Genomic DNA, 15,126 nt, shown 5'->3' with positions numbered 1-15,126 from the left:
ATAATGTAGGGTATGTAAACATTATATAAGGTAGCATTGTTTAAAGTGGCTAGTGATATATTTACATCATTTCCCATCAATTCCCATTATTAAAGTGGCTGGAGTTGAGTCAGTGTCAGTGTCAGTGTGTTGGCAGCAGCCACTCAATGTTAGTGTACACATGCATGTGTGCTTGCATTTGTCTTGTATGTTGTAAATATACTGTACGTTCTAGTGTATATCTATGGAGCGCGTGCCTGTCTCTGAGCAGGAGTGACTGTGTTTTGTCTCTGTGGGTGGTTGGTGGGTTATAGGCACTGGGCATCTTTTCTTCACAGCTCCCTCAGTGGCTAAGTGCCTTCCCACGTTCTGACATGAGAGAGAGGAAAGAGGACAGGTATTAAATGTCTGTCACACCTGTTTTAGGCAGCAGCCTGCGATGTCCTTCTCTAATGTCCTCACCCAGACTTACTTACAGGAGAGGCAGTTGGACCATGGGTAGAGGGAGTGCTCAGGTGGCCACAATCATTTCTTCAATTCATTTCAATTAAAGGGGCTTTATTGGCATGGGAAATATATGTTAACATTGCCAAAGCAAGTGGAGTAGATAATATACAAAAGTGAAATAAACACTACACTAACAGAAGTTCCAAAATAATAAAGACATTACAAATGTTGTAATGTTATGTATACATACAGTGTTGTAACAATGTGCAAACGGTTAAAGTACAAAAGGGAAAATAAATAAACATAAATATGGGTTGTATTTAGAATGGTGTTTTGGTTTTACTAGCGTTTAAGAGCAGTTGGAGGCCACGGAAAGAGTGTTGTATGGCACTGAAGCTCGTTTGGAGGTTAGATAGCACAGTGTCCAAGGACAGGCCGGAAGTATACAGAATGGTGTCGTCTGCGTAGAGGTGGATCAGGGAATCGCCCGCAGCAAGAGCAACATCATTGATATCTACAGAGAATAGAGTCGGCCCGAGATTGAACCCTGTGGCACCCCCATAGAGACTGCCAGAGGACCGGACAGCATGCCCTCCGATTTGACACACTGAACTCTGTCTGCAAAGTAGTTGGTGAACCAGGCAAGGCAGTCATTAGAAAAACCGAGGCTACTGAGTCTGCCGATAAGAATATGGTGATTGACAGAGTCGAAAGCCTTGGCCAGGTCGATGAAGACGGCTGCACAGTACTGTCTTTTATCGATGGCGGTTATGATATCGTTTAGTACCTTGAGCGTGGCTGAGGTGCACCCGTGACCAGCTCGGAAACCAGACTGCACAGCGGAGAAGGTACGGTGGGATTCGAGATGGTCAGTGACCTGTTTGTTGACTTGGCTTTCGAAGTCCTTAGATAGGCAGGGCAGGATGGATATAGGTCTGTAACAGTTTGGGTCCAGGGTGTCTCCCCCTTTGAAGAGGGGGATGACTGCGGCAGCTTTCCAATCCTTGGGGATCTCAGACGATATGAAAAGAGAGGTTGAACAGGCTGGTAATAGGGGTTGCGACAATGGAGGCGGATAATTTCAGAAATAGAGGGTCCAGATTGTCAAGCCCAGCTGATTTGTATGGGTCCAGGTTTTGCAGCTCTTTCAGAACATCTGCTATCTGGATTTGGGTAAAGGACAACCTGGAGAGGCTTGGGAGAGTAGCTGCGGGGGGGGCAGAGCTGTTGGCCGAGGTTGGAGTAGCCAGGAGGAAGGCATGGCCAGAAATGCTTGTTGAAGTTTTCGATAATCATGGATTTATCAGTGGTGACCGTGTTACCTAGCCTCAGTGCAGTGGGCAGCTGGGAGGAGGTGCTCTTGTTCTCCATGGACTTTATAGTGTCCCAGAACTTTTTGGAGTTAGGGCTACAGTTGCATATCGCGGGGACTATTCGATGCTATTGTGCTAGTCGAGGGCAGTCAGGTCTGGAGTGAACCAAGGGCTATATCCGTTCTTAGTTCTGCATTTTTTGAACGGAGCATGCTTATCTAAAATGGTGAGGAAGTTACTTTTAAAGAATGACCAGGCATCCTCAACTGACGGGATGAGGACAATATCCTTCCAGGATACCCGGGCCAGGTCGATTAGAAAGGCCTGCTCGCAGAAGTGTTTTAGGAAGTGTTTGACAGTGATGAGGGGTGGTCGTTTGACTGCGGATCCGTAGCGTATACTGGCAATGAGGTAGTGATGGTTGAAGACAGCGGAGGTGTATTTGGAGGGCCAGTTGGTCAGGATGACGTCTATGAGGGTGCCCTTGTTTACAGATTTAGGGTTGTACCTGGTGGGTTCCTTGATGATTTGTGTGAGATTGAGGGCATCTGGCTTAGATTGTAGGACTTCCGGGTGTTAAGCATATCCCAGTTTAGGTCACCTAACAGAACAAACTCTGAAGCTAGATGGGGGGCGATCAATTCTAGTCACCACCGATCCATGTTTCATTTTCGTTTTGTTTTGTCTTCATTGTACATACTTAGTTTCCATTCCATAGTCAGTGTTCCTTATTTAACCTGTGGGTGAAATTATATACATGATTTTGGTAACACAAGAGAAAGATACACTTATGGGTTCATTTCCTGTTCTGGTAAAATACATTGTCTATTGTATAGGACAGAAAGCCAGAGTGGGGCCATGGGAGAGGGCAACACATAGACGCCTAGGGCAGCTGGACATACAAAGGTCAGAGGGATATACAAAGGAGGGGGTCAGCCAAATGACCAACTGATGGATTATAGACATGACTCACATATCCTTAGGACATGAAGACGCTGAAGGAATGACAGGGGAGACCCACAGTCTGCTGATCCGAGATAAAAGACACACATACAAAATAACACATGGAGTTAATTACAGGGTCAAAGCATAGGCCATAGGATAGAGGGACGTATATTATCTTTAGGTCAAAGCAAGGGTCTTGTCACCATTAGGATCTAATGGAAAGCAGATGGGGGCGTTATTGGGCTGAACAAGCAGAATGCACGGATTGGGATGTAACTTAATTTGCATATGGGAGGGACTTATATGCTATGTGTATAACTCAGAGCGAGGGCTCTGAAAAAGTGTGTGTTCCGCGGACCGCTCCGGCTTATGATACTGTTGTATTAAAAGTCTATATTGATTTTCACAAAGTTCTTGGTTGTGTCATATTTGAACCGATTTGCCACCACAGACTCTCTGGCTTCCCCTTTTGTTTTGTGCGTGATTGTCGTTGTCAAGTGGTTTAATTTATGTGCTCTGGATATTTATGTTTATTCTTGTTGGAACATTGTTGATATTGAGTAAAGCTAAGATGTTTACTCATACCTGTGTCCTGCGCCTGACTCCACCTTATCCATTCACCTAGAACGTTAACAGAATCACGCATCTGAGAATGGAGTCAGCAGGTGCACCCAGCCCTCATCTACCTGTGGAGGAGCGCGTCCAGCAGCATGCGACTATGTTGCAGAGTCTCGGTACAGCAGGATCGCTTGCTGCAAACCATGGAATGATGGGAGAGAGGGGGTTTTCCGGCAACCCCATCATCATCACCCCAGCTCCCACAACAACCTACACCGATGTCCACCCCTCCTTCACCAGGATCCAGTGGGATTCGGCTTTCGCTCCTGGGGACGTATGACGGACCGGCTGCCGGGTGCCAGGGGTTCCTACTCCAGCTGGAGCTCTACCTGGCAGCCATTCAGCCGGCTCCTTACGGGCGCGAGAGAGTGAGCGCCCTCATCTCCTGTCTGACTGGTAAAGCACTGGAATGGGCCAACGCCATCTGGGGAAGAGAAGGACCGACGTTGGACAATTACAAGGGTTTTACCCGCCGCTTCCGGCGGTTTTGGATCATCCACCTGAAGGGAGAGCGGCGGGGGAAGGCTTGTATCATCTCAGACAGGGGATGAGGAGCGCACAAGATTTTGCGCTGGACTTTCGAACTCTGGCCGCCGGCGCGGGATGGAATGAGCGGACCCTGATCGACCACTACAGGTGTAGTTTACGCGAGGACGTTCATAGGGAGCTAGCCTGCAGGGACACCACCCTTAACCTTGACCAGCTGGTGAACCTATCCATCCGGCTGGATAACCTGTTGGCCTCCTGCGGACATCTGGATCGGGGTCCGTCAGTTCCATCCCCCAGCACTTCAGAGTAAAGCTAAGATTTTTACTCATACCTGTGTCCTGTGCCTGACTCCGCCTTATCCATTCACCACCAACACATACATTTGGCAGGAGGTTAGGAAGTGCAGCTCAATTTTCACCTCCTTTTGTGGGCAGTGTGCACATAGCCTGTCTTCTCTTGAGTGCCAGGTCTGCCTATGGTGGCCTTTCTCAATAGCAAGGCTATGCTCAGTCTATACATAGTCAAAGCTTTCCTTAGGTTTGGGTCAGTCACAGTGGTCAGGTATTTTGCCACTGTGTACTCTCTGTATAGGGCCAAATAGCATTCTAGTTTGCTCTGTTTTTTGTTAATTCTTTCCAATGTGTCAAGTAATTATCTTTTTGATTTCTCATGATTTGGTTGGGTCTAATTGTGTCGCTGTCTTGGGGCTCTGTGGGGTCTGTTTGTGTTTGTGAACAGAGCCCTAGTACCAGCTTGCCTCGGGGACTCTTCTCCAGGTTCATCTCTCCATAGGTTATGGCTTTTCAGGATTTTGTAATTAGCGGGTATCAGCCTAATTCTGCTCTGTATGCATTATTTGGTGTTTTACGTTGTACACTGAGGATATTTTTTTCTGAACTCTGCATGCAGTCTCAATTTGGTGTTTGTACCATTTTGTGAATTCTTGGTTGGTGACCCCAGACCTCACAACCATAAAGGGCACTGGGTTCTATAACTGATTCAAGTACTTTTAGACAGATCCTAATTGGTATGTCAAATTTTATGTTCCATTTGATGGCAACTTCACTGTATGAGTCACTGTCTGTCCTGTCTGTCCTGTCTGTCTGTCTGTCTGTCTGTCTGTCTGTCTGTCTGTCTGTCTGTCTGTCTGTCTGTCTGTCTGTCTGTCTGTCTGTCTGTCTGTCTGTCTGTCTGTCTGTCTGTCTGTCTGTCTGTCTGTCTGTCTGTCTGTCTGTCTGTCTGTCTGTCTGTCTGTCTGTCTGTCATGTTGTTCCATACTCAATTTCTGTCATATATTATATATCGCTCTCCCTTCAATAGTGACTGTTCTATGGTCCCTCACTTCTTCACCCCCACCTCTACATCCACTCCCCACCCCTCCAGCAGAAAGATTTCACATCTTATCAGTCTCTTTTTCATCCTGCTCTCCTTCAATTGATATACAACATTCCATTTCTCGCTTGCTCTCTCTAGTTTTCTTGATCACCTCTCTCCCTCTCTCTGACACACACACACACACACACACACACACACACACACACACACACACACACACACACACACACACACACACACACACACACACACACACACACACACACACACACACACACACACACACACACACACACACACACACACACACACACACACACACACACACACACACACACAGGGTCATCACCCAGGGCATTGTGTGGATGTTGAGGGTGGACGCCAGGGTATTGTGTTGGCTAAACACCCCAGAGCATGTCACACAGTTCCTCTGACACCCCTCCCCCATGTCCCCAGAGGGGTGCAGCTCTGTGTCCTCATGTCACCGTGTCTCTGAGACCACAGTCTGGCTTGAGCCACAGCCATGTGTTGTTGCTGGATTTGAAGGAGAAATTATTATGTGACTCACACAGCTGTAGTCATTTAGCACATATAATTGCTCAAAATCCATGTGAAATGTTGATATTAAGATGGGTGGAGCCAGGTCTGGTCTATAATGGCATGGGTGACATGCGGACCTCGGTAGGGCATATAGGGCTCTTGGATGTGAGAAATATGCTCTTGATTCAACCATGATGAATAATTATATTGGATTGCATAGTGCACAGTGACTAAACACCTTGGTCACACAACAATCAGTGTCATTCTAGTCTCTGAAACCGAGGAGGTTTCACACAAATCACGAGATTCTACTTCTACAGACGCGTATGCAGGAAAGTTGGTACATTGTGGGAGGCAACCCGTCTGTCTAGAGAGACTATTGTCATGCTACACATTCAAATGTTTTCTCATTGAAAGGTCTGCTGAGATTTGTCTGACTTCACTCTGTTACTTAATCAAAGAAGAAAGTGACTCTGTGGAGTCTCATACAGCGAAAGCCGTAAGACTTCAGACCAGTACCTATATTCACCAAATGTTGTGACAGATATTCACAGTGACAATTATTTCTCCTCTTAGCCCAGTGTACAGGTGGAGTGGTATGAAGAGGATACTCCTCTTAGCCTGTGTTTCCATTCATTGTTTCACTCTGCATAAGTTAATTAGCAGTTGTTACAATAACACATGCACTGCACAGTGTGCATTAGCATAGCTACGATAATTCTATGAAGTGAATGTGAGGACGGCTATTGTGATGATTTTTAGCCCATTGCTGCCCTATTCCTCACTCAGCTCTACCTGTTTGCTAGACTAGTTGGCCCAAAGATATTTATCATGTTTTGGATTTTTCTGAAATGCAACCATATAAAGGCCCTTTGGGGGAAGGATGTTTTGAATATCTATTGAGAAATAATTGCTTAAAATGTTGAAATTTGTGACACTACAATGATGAGTCTGTAGATGTTACAAAGTCAGTCTTGGTGTCATTTAAAATAGGAGTAGTGTTTAGATTAAGAATAGCTAAATGTCTTCACATTCTTTCATCCAAAACATCATAATTATCTCTGGTGTGGAAATGCAAATTCAACATGCACTATATTCATAAGTATGTGGACACCCCTTCGAATTAGTGGATTCGGCTAATTTCAGCCACACCCTCTGCTGACAGGCGTATAAAATCAAGCACACCGCCATGCAATCTCCATAGGAAAACACTGGCAGTAGAATGGCCTTACTGAAGAGCTCAGTGACTTTCAACGTGGCACCGTCATAGGATGCTACCTTTCCAATAAGTCAGTTAGTAAAAATTTCTGCCCTACTAGACCTGCCCCGGTCAACGGTAAGTGCTGTTATTGTGAAGTGGAAATGTCTAGGAGCAACAACGGCTCAGCTGCGAAGTGGTAGAACACACAAGCTCACAGAACGGGAACATAGAGGGCTGAATCGCATAAAAATGTAGTGTGTACTCATCCAAAGACCCATCACCACGACCTATTCTGAAATATTTAATCATAGAGTTATATTGTATGAGTTATATATATTGAATTATATGCATGAGGGCAATGGAGTCTGTCTGGCAACACAACCACGTGCCACCCTCCTGGTGGCTAGGTGCAGTACTCTAGCTCTGGCTTCTTCCCCTAATAAACAGTACTTCCCCTGATAAACAACACTTCCCCTAATAAACAGTACTTCCCCTGATAAACAACACTTCCCCTAATAAACAGTACTTCCCCTGATAAACAACACTTCCCCTAATAAACAGTACTTCCCCTGATAAACAACACTTCCCCTAATAAACAGTACTTCCCCTGATAAACAACACTTCCCCTAATAAACAGTACTTCCCCTGATAAACAACACTTATTGTCAGACATGCGCTCTATGAAGCACCACTTGTCTTGCCGTGAAAGTACTAATCAAGCAGCCCGGAGTCTGAGAGCAGCAGATGAAGGTCGATGTCATTAGTTACTGAGGGTACACTCATTGGATCAGCTTGACACACTGCCACTCATTGATATAAACTGTGATCGGGAGGATTATGACCTTTTGTTAGTGATAAAATAATTTATGAGTTTAAAGATAATGAATAAATATTTCTTACCTGAAAATTAACCATTAGGGATTATAGGTTATGTAGCATGTATAAGGAGTAATTAAAATATTAAACATGAGTCCAACTAGGTTGGACTGGGAAAGAGAGGAATGTGTGTGTGTGCCTAAGAAAATACAGAGAACAATTAAACTGTGTTTGAACCGACCCAGCTAGAACTCTGAGAAATGGATGATAGGACAGGGAGTACCCCTCCAGGTTTCCCTAATCTGGGGGGAATGGAACTGTCGGCTGGGTAGTGATAAACAGTGGTGAGAACTATGGAGAGGAAGATAACTCTCCTAATGTTCGTGTGCATGTGTGTGCGTAAGTAAGGAGCATGGTATAAAATGGATGTCTTTGTATTCTGGACTTCAGAGTGCTCTGGTGAAAAAACATTGATTTGACTATTGTAAACTGGGAATTCTGTCGGTTTCATTGAAACCAGAACTTTACAAACTCTTGGTTGCAGACTGAGTAGATTAATTGAAGTTTATGAACATTGATAACAAACATCTATGTCAGTTAGTGTTAGCATAACTTCACCATAATGTTCCAAAGCTGACAGCTTGACAGGCCCAAGGGGGATGGGGACACATGTGACTTACCACCAGTGAAAGAGTAGACTACGTCCTCTTTGACTAAACCACTTCCTGTATTTGTGTTGCTGATACATTTATTTATTTATTTAACCAGGTAGGTCAGTTGAGAACAAGTTCTCATTTACAACTGCGACCTGGCCAAGATAAAGCAAAGCAGTGCAACAAAAACAACAACACAGAGTTACACATAAACAAACATACAGTCAATAACACAATATAAAAAAATATCAAATCTATGGACAGTGTGTGCAAATGTAGAAGAGTAGGGAGATGTGCAGATAATGATGTGCAAGTAGAGATACTGGGGTGCAAAAGAGCAAGAGGGTAAGTAATAATATGGGGATGAGGTAGTCGGGTGTGCTATTTACAGATTGGCTGTGTACAGATACAGTGATCGGTAAGCTGCTCAGACAGCTGATGCTTAAAGTTAGAGAGGGAGATATAAGACTCCAGCTTTTTTGATTTTTGCAATTTGTTCCAGTCATTGGCAGCAGAGAACTGGAAGAAAAGGCGCCCAAAGGAAGTGTTGGCTTTGGGGATGACCAGTGAAATATACCTGCTGGAGCACGTGCTATGGGTGGGTGTTGCTATGGTGACCAGTGAGCTGAGATAAGGTGGGGCTTTACCTAGCAAAGACTTATAGATGACCTGGAGCCAGTGGGTTTGGCGACGAATATGTAGTGAGGACCAGCCAACGAGAGCATACAGGTCGCAGTGGTGGGTAGTATATGGGGCTTTGGTGACAAAACGGATGGCATTGTGATAGATCACATCCAGTTTGCTGAGTAGAGTGTTGGGAGCTATTTTGTAAATGATATCCCCGAAGTCAAGGATCGGGAGGATAGTCAGTTTTACGAGGGTATGTTTGGCAGCATGAGTGAAGGATGCTTTGTTGCGAAATAAGAAGCCGATTCTGGATTTAATTTTGGATTGGAGATGCTTAATGTGAGTATGGAAGGAGAGTTTACAGTCTAACCAGACACCTATGTATTTGTAGTTGTCCACATATTCTAGGTCAGAACCGTCCAGAGTAGTGATGCTAGTCGGACGGGAGGGTGTGGCCAGCAATCAGTTGAAGAGCATGCATTTAGTTTTACTAGCATTTAAAAGCAGTTGGAGGCCATGGAAGGAGAGTTGTATGGCATTGAAGCTCGATCGGAGGTTTGTTAGCACAGTGTCCAAAGAAGTGCCAGATGTATACAGAATGGTGTCGCCAGCGTAGAGGTGGATCAGAGAATCACCAGCAGCAAGAGCGACATCATTGATATATACAGAGAAAAGAGTCGGCCTGAAAGAGTCGGCACCCCCATAGAGACTGACAGAGGTCCAGACAACAGGCCCTCCGATTTGACACTGAACTCTATCTGAGAAGTAGTTGGTGAACCAGGCGAGGCAGTCATTTGAGAAGCCAAGGCTATTGAGTCTGCCGATAAGAATGCAGTGATTGACAAGAGTCAAAAGCCTTGGCCAGGTCGATGAAGACAGCTGCACAGTGCTGTCTTTAATCGATGGCGGTGATGATATCGTTTAGGACCTTGAGCGTGGCTGAGGTGTGTCGTAGCTGAATCAGAATTAGTTAGGTAACATTGATAAATAAGATGTTTTATTTCTTTTCATAATATGCTTATGTGGGAAAAAGTCACTTGGGGCCCAGAGAGGGGAGAGGTCAGGATTGTCTTCATATGTGAGTGAATATGTTAAACCATGTGAAGGGCTCCACTATGTCTGTACACCAGTCACTCCCTCCTTTTCCCATTGGGGGGAGGAGTATGGCAGTGTCTGGAACCATTGTATGTCCCCTCTGATGTTGAAACTTATCTTTCATAGTATATGACCCAGAGGCTCACTCCCCTCAGGGAGCTTGTCCAGGGGTGGGTTGTATTTGAGATGGGAGTATCTAGAATTGACAATTGATATATGCCATTGGATGAGGTAATGTTTTGGTAATAGGAAGTACCAAGAACGAGAAGTAGAACCTTGTCTTAGAGAGCAAACTGAACGATAATTTATAGCTAATGCTATCTAGCTATTGGATACTCCTCTTTCAAGTAAAAGGCCCTTTGTGGAGTTCCTAAGTTCTGTGGTTCGTCATTGTGAGTTGAGAGGGGTGTATCTTGGCTATAAAATATGAAGCATTCTTTTGTAAGCACTCTCAGAATTAATTTATAGACACTGATTTGATCTGAGAGTCAAAGGGCTATGGTGAAGCTCATATTATTAAAAGATGGACTTTAAATATATAACTCTGACTTGTGTGTGGTTTGCTCTCTCTTCATTTGGTAATACAGGAAATTGCCACGACAGGTGCACCCGTGACCAGCTCGGAAACCAGATTGCATAGTGGAGAACGTACAGTGGGATTTGAAATGGTCGGTGATCCGTTTATTAACTTGACCTTAGAAGATTTTAGAAAGGCAGGGCTGGATGGATATAGGTCTATAACAGTTTGGGTCTACGGTGTCTCCCCCTTTGAAGAGGGGGATGACCGCGGCAGCTTTCCAATCTTTGGAAATCTCAGACGATACTTAAGAGAGGTTGAATACATGTCACACAGGGACAGAGTTCATGCTGACCCCCAGAAATAGCTCTGGCACACCACTTTGTAATGGAATCCAGTGGTGACCCCTGATGTCACTGACAGCTGAACACAAGACCCATGACACACAAGCCCCGCAAAGACAACTTCAACAACCAACCCAGACTGAATATCATGATATGCATGGTCTCTTTCTTTCTCTCTCTCGGAGGACCTGAGCCCTAGGACCATGCCTCAGGACTACCTGGCATGATGACTCCTTGCTGTCCCCAGTCCACCTGGCCGTGCTGCTGTTCCAGTTTCAACAGTTCTGCCTGCGGCTTTGGAACCCTGACCTGTTCACCGGACGTGCTTCCTGTCCCAGACCTGCTGTTTCCAACTCTCTAGAGACAGCAGGAGCGGTAGAGATACTCTTAATGATCGGCTATGAAAAGCCAACTGACATTTACTCCTGAGGTGCTGACTTGCTGCACCCTCGACAACTACTGTGATTATTATTATTTGACCATGCTGGTCATTTATGAACATTTGAACATCTTGGCCATGTTCTGTTATAATCTCTACCCGGCACAGCCAGAAGAGGACTGGCCACCCCTCATAGCCTGGTTCCTCTCTAGGTTTCTTCCTAGGTTTTGGCCTTTCTAGGGAGTTTTTCCTAGCCACCGTGCTTCTACACCTGCATTGCTTGCTGTTTGGGGTTTTAGGCTGGGTTTCTGGTCTCTGGTGGATGAGACAGTATCCTTACTGTCACAAATGCTTTCAATACACAACTCACCATCCTTCACATTATTTTAGATGAGCAGCACATGGAATCTGTGATTAGGTAGGCCTAATGACGATATCCGCCTATTTGTTAGCATCTGTCACATCGTTTTCCATTAACCTTACTGATGGAAGTACAGTATGTAGCTATGAGCTATATATGGGAAATCCAGGTTGTTCGGAGTCAAGCTATGTGACTGAAGTAACAACAGTTTTTTATGTGCACGTCAGCCTTTCTGGAGTTAATATATGAGCCCTTCTGCTTGATGCACTGCCACACACTGGGAGGTTTTCTAATGTGTCAATGTCAGGGAGTTCAATGTGTCCCTCTCGGATCCCATCAGCAGGCTAATGAGAGGGACAGGCTGACATCGCTAGCTAGGGAGGAGACATGGTTTGTTCATCTAGCTATTGCAGCACAAGCCAAGATGGAGGAGAAACTTCACTCTCATTCAGTTACAGTTTTTCTCAATTGCTAAAACACTAAAACCCATTAGCTCAAAATCAAATCAAATCAAATTTATTTATATAGCCCTTCGTACATCAGCTGATATCACCTAAAACCCCAAACAGCAAGCAATGCAGGTGTAGAAGCACGGTGGCTAGGAAAAACTCCCTAGAAAGGCCAAAACCTAGGAAGAAACCTAGAGAGGAACCAGGCTATGTGGGGTGGCCAGTCCTCTTCTGGCTGTGCCGGGTGGAGATTATAACAGAACATGGCCAAGATGTTCAAATATTCATAAATGACCAGCATGGTCGTATAATAATAAGGCAGAACAGTTGAAACTGGAGCAGCAGCACGGTCAGATGGACTGGGGACAGCAAGGAGTCATCATGTCAGGTAGTCCTGAGCATGGTCCTAGGGCTCAGGTCCTCCGAGAGAGAGAAAAAAAGAGAGAATTAGAGAGAGCATATGTGGGGTGGCCAGTTCTCTTCTGGCTGTGCCGGGTGGAGATTATAACAGAATATGGCCAAGATGTTCAAATGTTCATAAATGATCAGCATGTTCGAATAATAAGAAGGCAGAACAGTTGAAACTGGAGCAGCAGCACGGCCAGGTGGACTGGGGACAGCAAGGAGTCATCATTGTCAGGTAATCCTGGGGCATGGTCCTAAGGCTCAGGTCCTCCGAGAGAGAGAAGGAGAGAATTAGAGAACGCACACTTAGATTCACACAGGACACCGAATAGGACAGGAGAAGTACTCCAGATATAACAAACTGACCCTAGCCCCCCGACACATAAACTACTGCAGCATAAATACTGGAGGCTGAGACAGGAGGGGTCAGGAGACACTGTGGACCCATCCGAGGACACCCCCGGACAGGGCCAAACAGGAAGGATATAACCCCACCCACTTTGCCAAAGCACAGCCCCCACACCACTAGAGGGATATCTTCAACCACCAACTTACCATCCTGAGACAGGGCCGAGTATAGCCCACAAAGATTAGCTGAACAAAGTTCTCAGTTGCCTGGACTCATTTAGCTAATTATGCAGTCTGTTGTCAATACCTTAAACCATTTCACATGGTAAAACACAATTTGCAGATCTCACTTAGACTTTTCAGCAAAACTCTAAATACATTCTCATTCTCAAAACACATTCTGCACTCTAATGCACATGTCATCCATACTGGTAAACACAAGTGGCAACAATCAAATACAAATAGAGAAGACATGTAATTGATTGAACACAACCACTCAAAATTGATTTAACCTGTTTCAAATGATGCGACACAACCAATATAAGCCAGTTCAGAGAGCAAACAGATTGTTGAAGGTGGGAAGGAGAAAGTCTGAGAATGGATAGAAGAAACAATGTGAGAGAACGAGGACGAGTGTGTATGCGAGGTGGGCGACGAAGAGGAAGAGGAGGAGGAGGGAAAGAAAGAGGAAGAGGAGGACGAAGAGGAAGAGGAAGACACAGAGTGGAAATATCTAATGAAATTCGAGCAACAGTTATAGACCATGTTCTTGTCCATGGACTGACAATGAGGGAAGCAGGACTTAGAGTGCAACCCAATTTTAGCCGATTTTCTGTGTCCACCATAGTAAGGACATTCAGAGAAGAGAACAGGTACAGTATACTACTGTGTTTTTGTAATTTCAAATGTACTGTACTGCACTATATGCAGCTGTTTCAATAGACATTTGTAAAGTTAATGACTGTATGTATTGTACTGCATGAATATGTTTTGTAACTGCACAACTACTTTTTATAGAATTGGAAGGCTGCCAAATGCAGGTGGAAGGACAGCTATATTCACTCACTCGGAAATCCTACATACAGTATATTGTATTTCTACACAGACAATATTTGACTTGGAATCCTTGGACAGACCCCATGAGTTCATCTTTGTCGATGAAGCAGGCTTCAATCTAACAAAGAGAAGAAGGAGAGGCCGAAACATGATTGGACAGTGGGCCATTGTTGAAGTCCCTGGTCAACGAGGCGGCAATGTCACAATCTGCTGCAATCATCAACCATGGTGTTCTACATCACCATGTTACACTCGGGCCATATAACACCCAGCACCTTCTAAGATTTATTGCCAATCTAAGATATATTTTATTTAAGCAGCAGGTTCAAGAGCAGCAGGTTCAAGAGCTAAATGAGAATCCCATTCCCACCTATGTGATAGTGTGGGACAATGTCAGTTTCCACCGAGCTGCTCAGGTAAGGGAATGGTTTGACATCAATGGACAGTTTATGAAATAGTACCTCCCTCCATACTCACCTTTCCTGAATCCGATTGAGGAGTTTTTCTCCTCTTGGAGATGGAAAGTGTATGATAGACAACCCTACACCAGAGTAAATCTGCTGCAAGCCATGGATTTAGCCTGTGTTGATATAGGTGAGGAATCATGTCATGGCTGGATACGACACACAAGAGGCTTCTTCCCCCGTTGCCTCAGGAGGGACAATATTGCTTGTGATGTCGACAAAGTGCTCTGGCCTGACCCAGCCCAAAGACAAGAAGAAGCACATTGATCACATGTTTACTCCTTTGTTTTTGTCCCTTTTAGTATTGTATGCTGTAGTACAGTGCATTGTAGGCTGTATACTGTACAATGGACAAATTGTATGGCCCTGAACATTGTGCTTTCCATTTATTAACAGTACTGACTGCTCAATAGATTTTGACTGGTTGCAGGTTCATATCAACAAACAAGAATTACAGTATCACAGAGACAAAGGACAAGTTTGTGAGATGCAGGGTACAGTACTGTAAAAATAGGGGTACAAGGAGGAGGAAGAACAAAAAACAAAATTGCAAAGAGCAAAGCAGAGTAGTAATTTCTGATCAATTTTGAGCTACTATGATAGAACATGTTTTCATTCATCAAAAGACAATGACGGAAAAATATGAATATTTTTTTAGATTAAAGATTTACTTCTCCCTGAGAATTGTATGTTTTGAACAATGTGTTTTCTATTTTTCGGTGTATTGTTTACTGACTGCTTGAGA

This window comes from Oncorhynchus tshawytscha, linkage group LG12 (assembly GCF_018296145.1).
Source record: "Oncorhynchus tshawytscha isolate Ot180627B linkage group LG12, Otsh_v2.0, whole genome shotgun sequence".
In the NCBI taxonomy this organism is placed as follows: Eukaryota; Metazoa; Chordata; class Actinopteri; order Salmoniformes; family Salmonidae; genus Oncorhynchus; species Oncorhynchus tshawytscha.
This window is presented reverse-complemented; position numbering follows the sequence as displayed.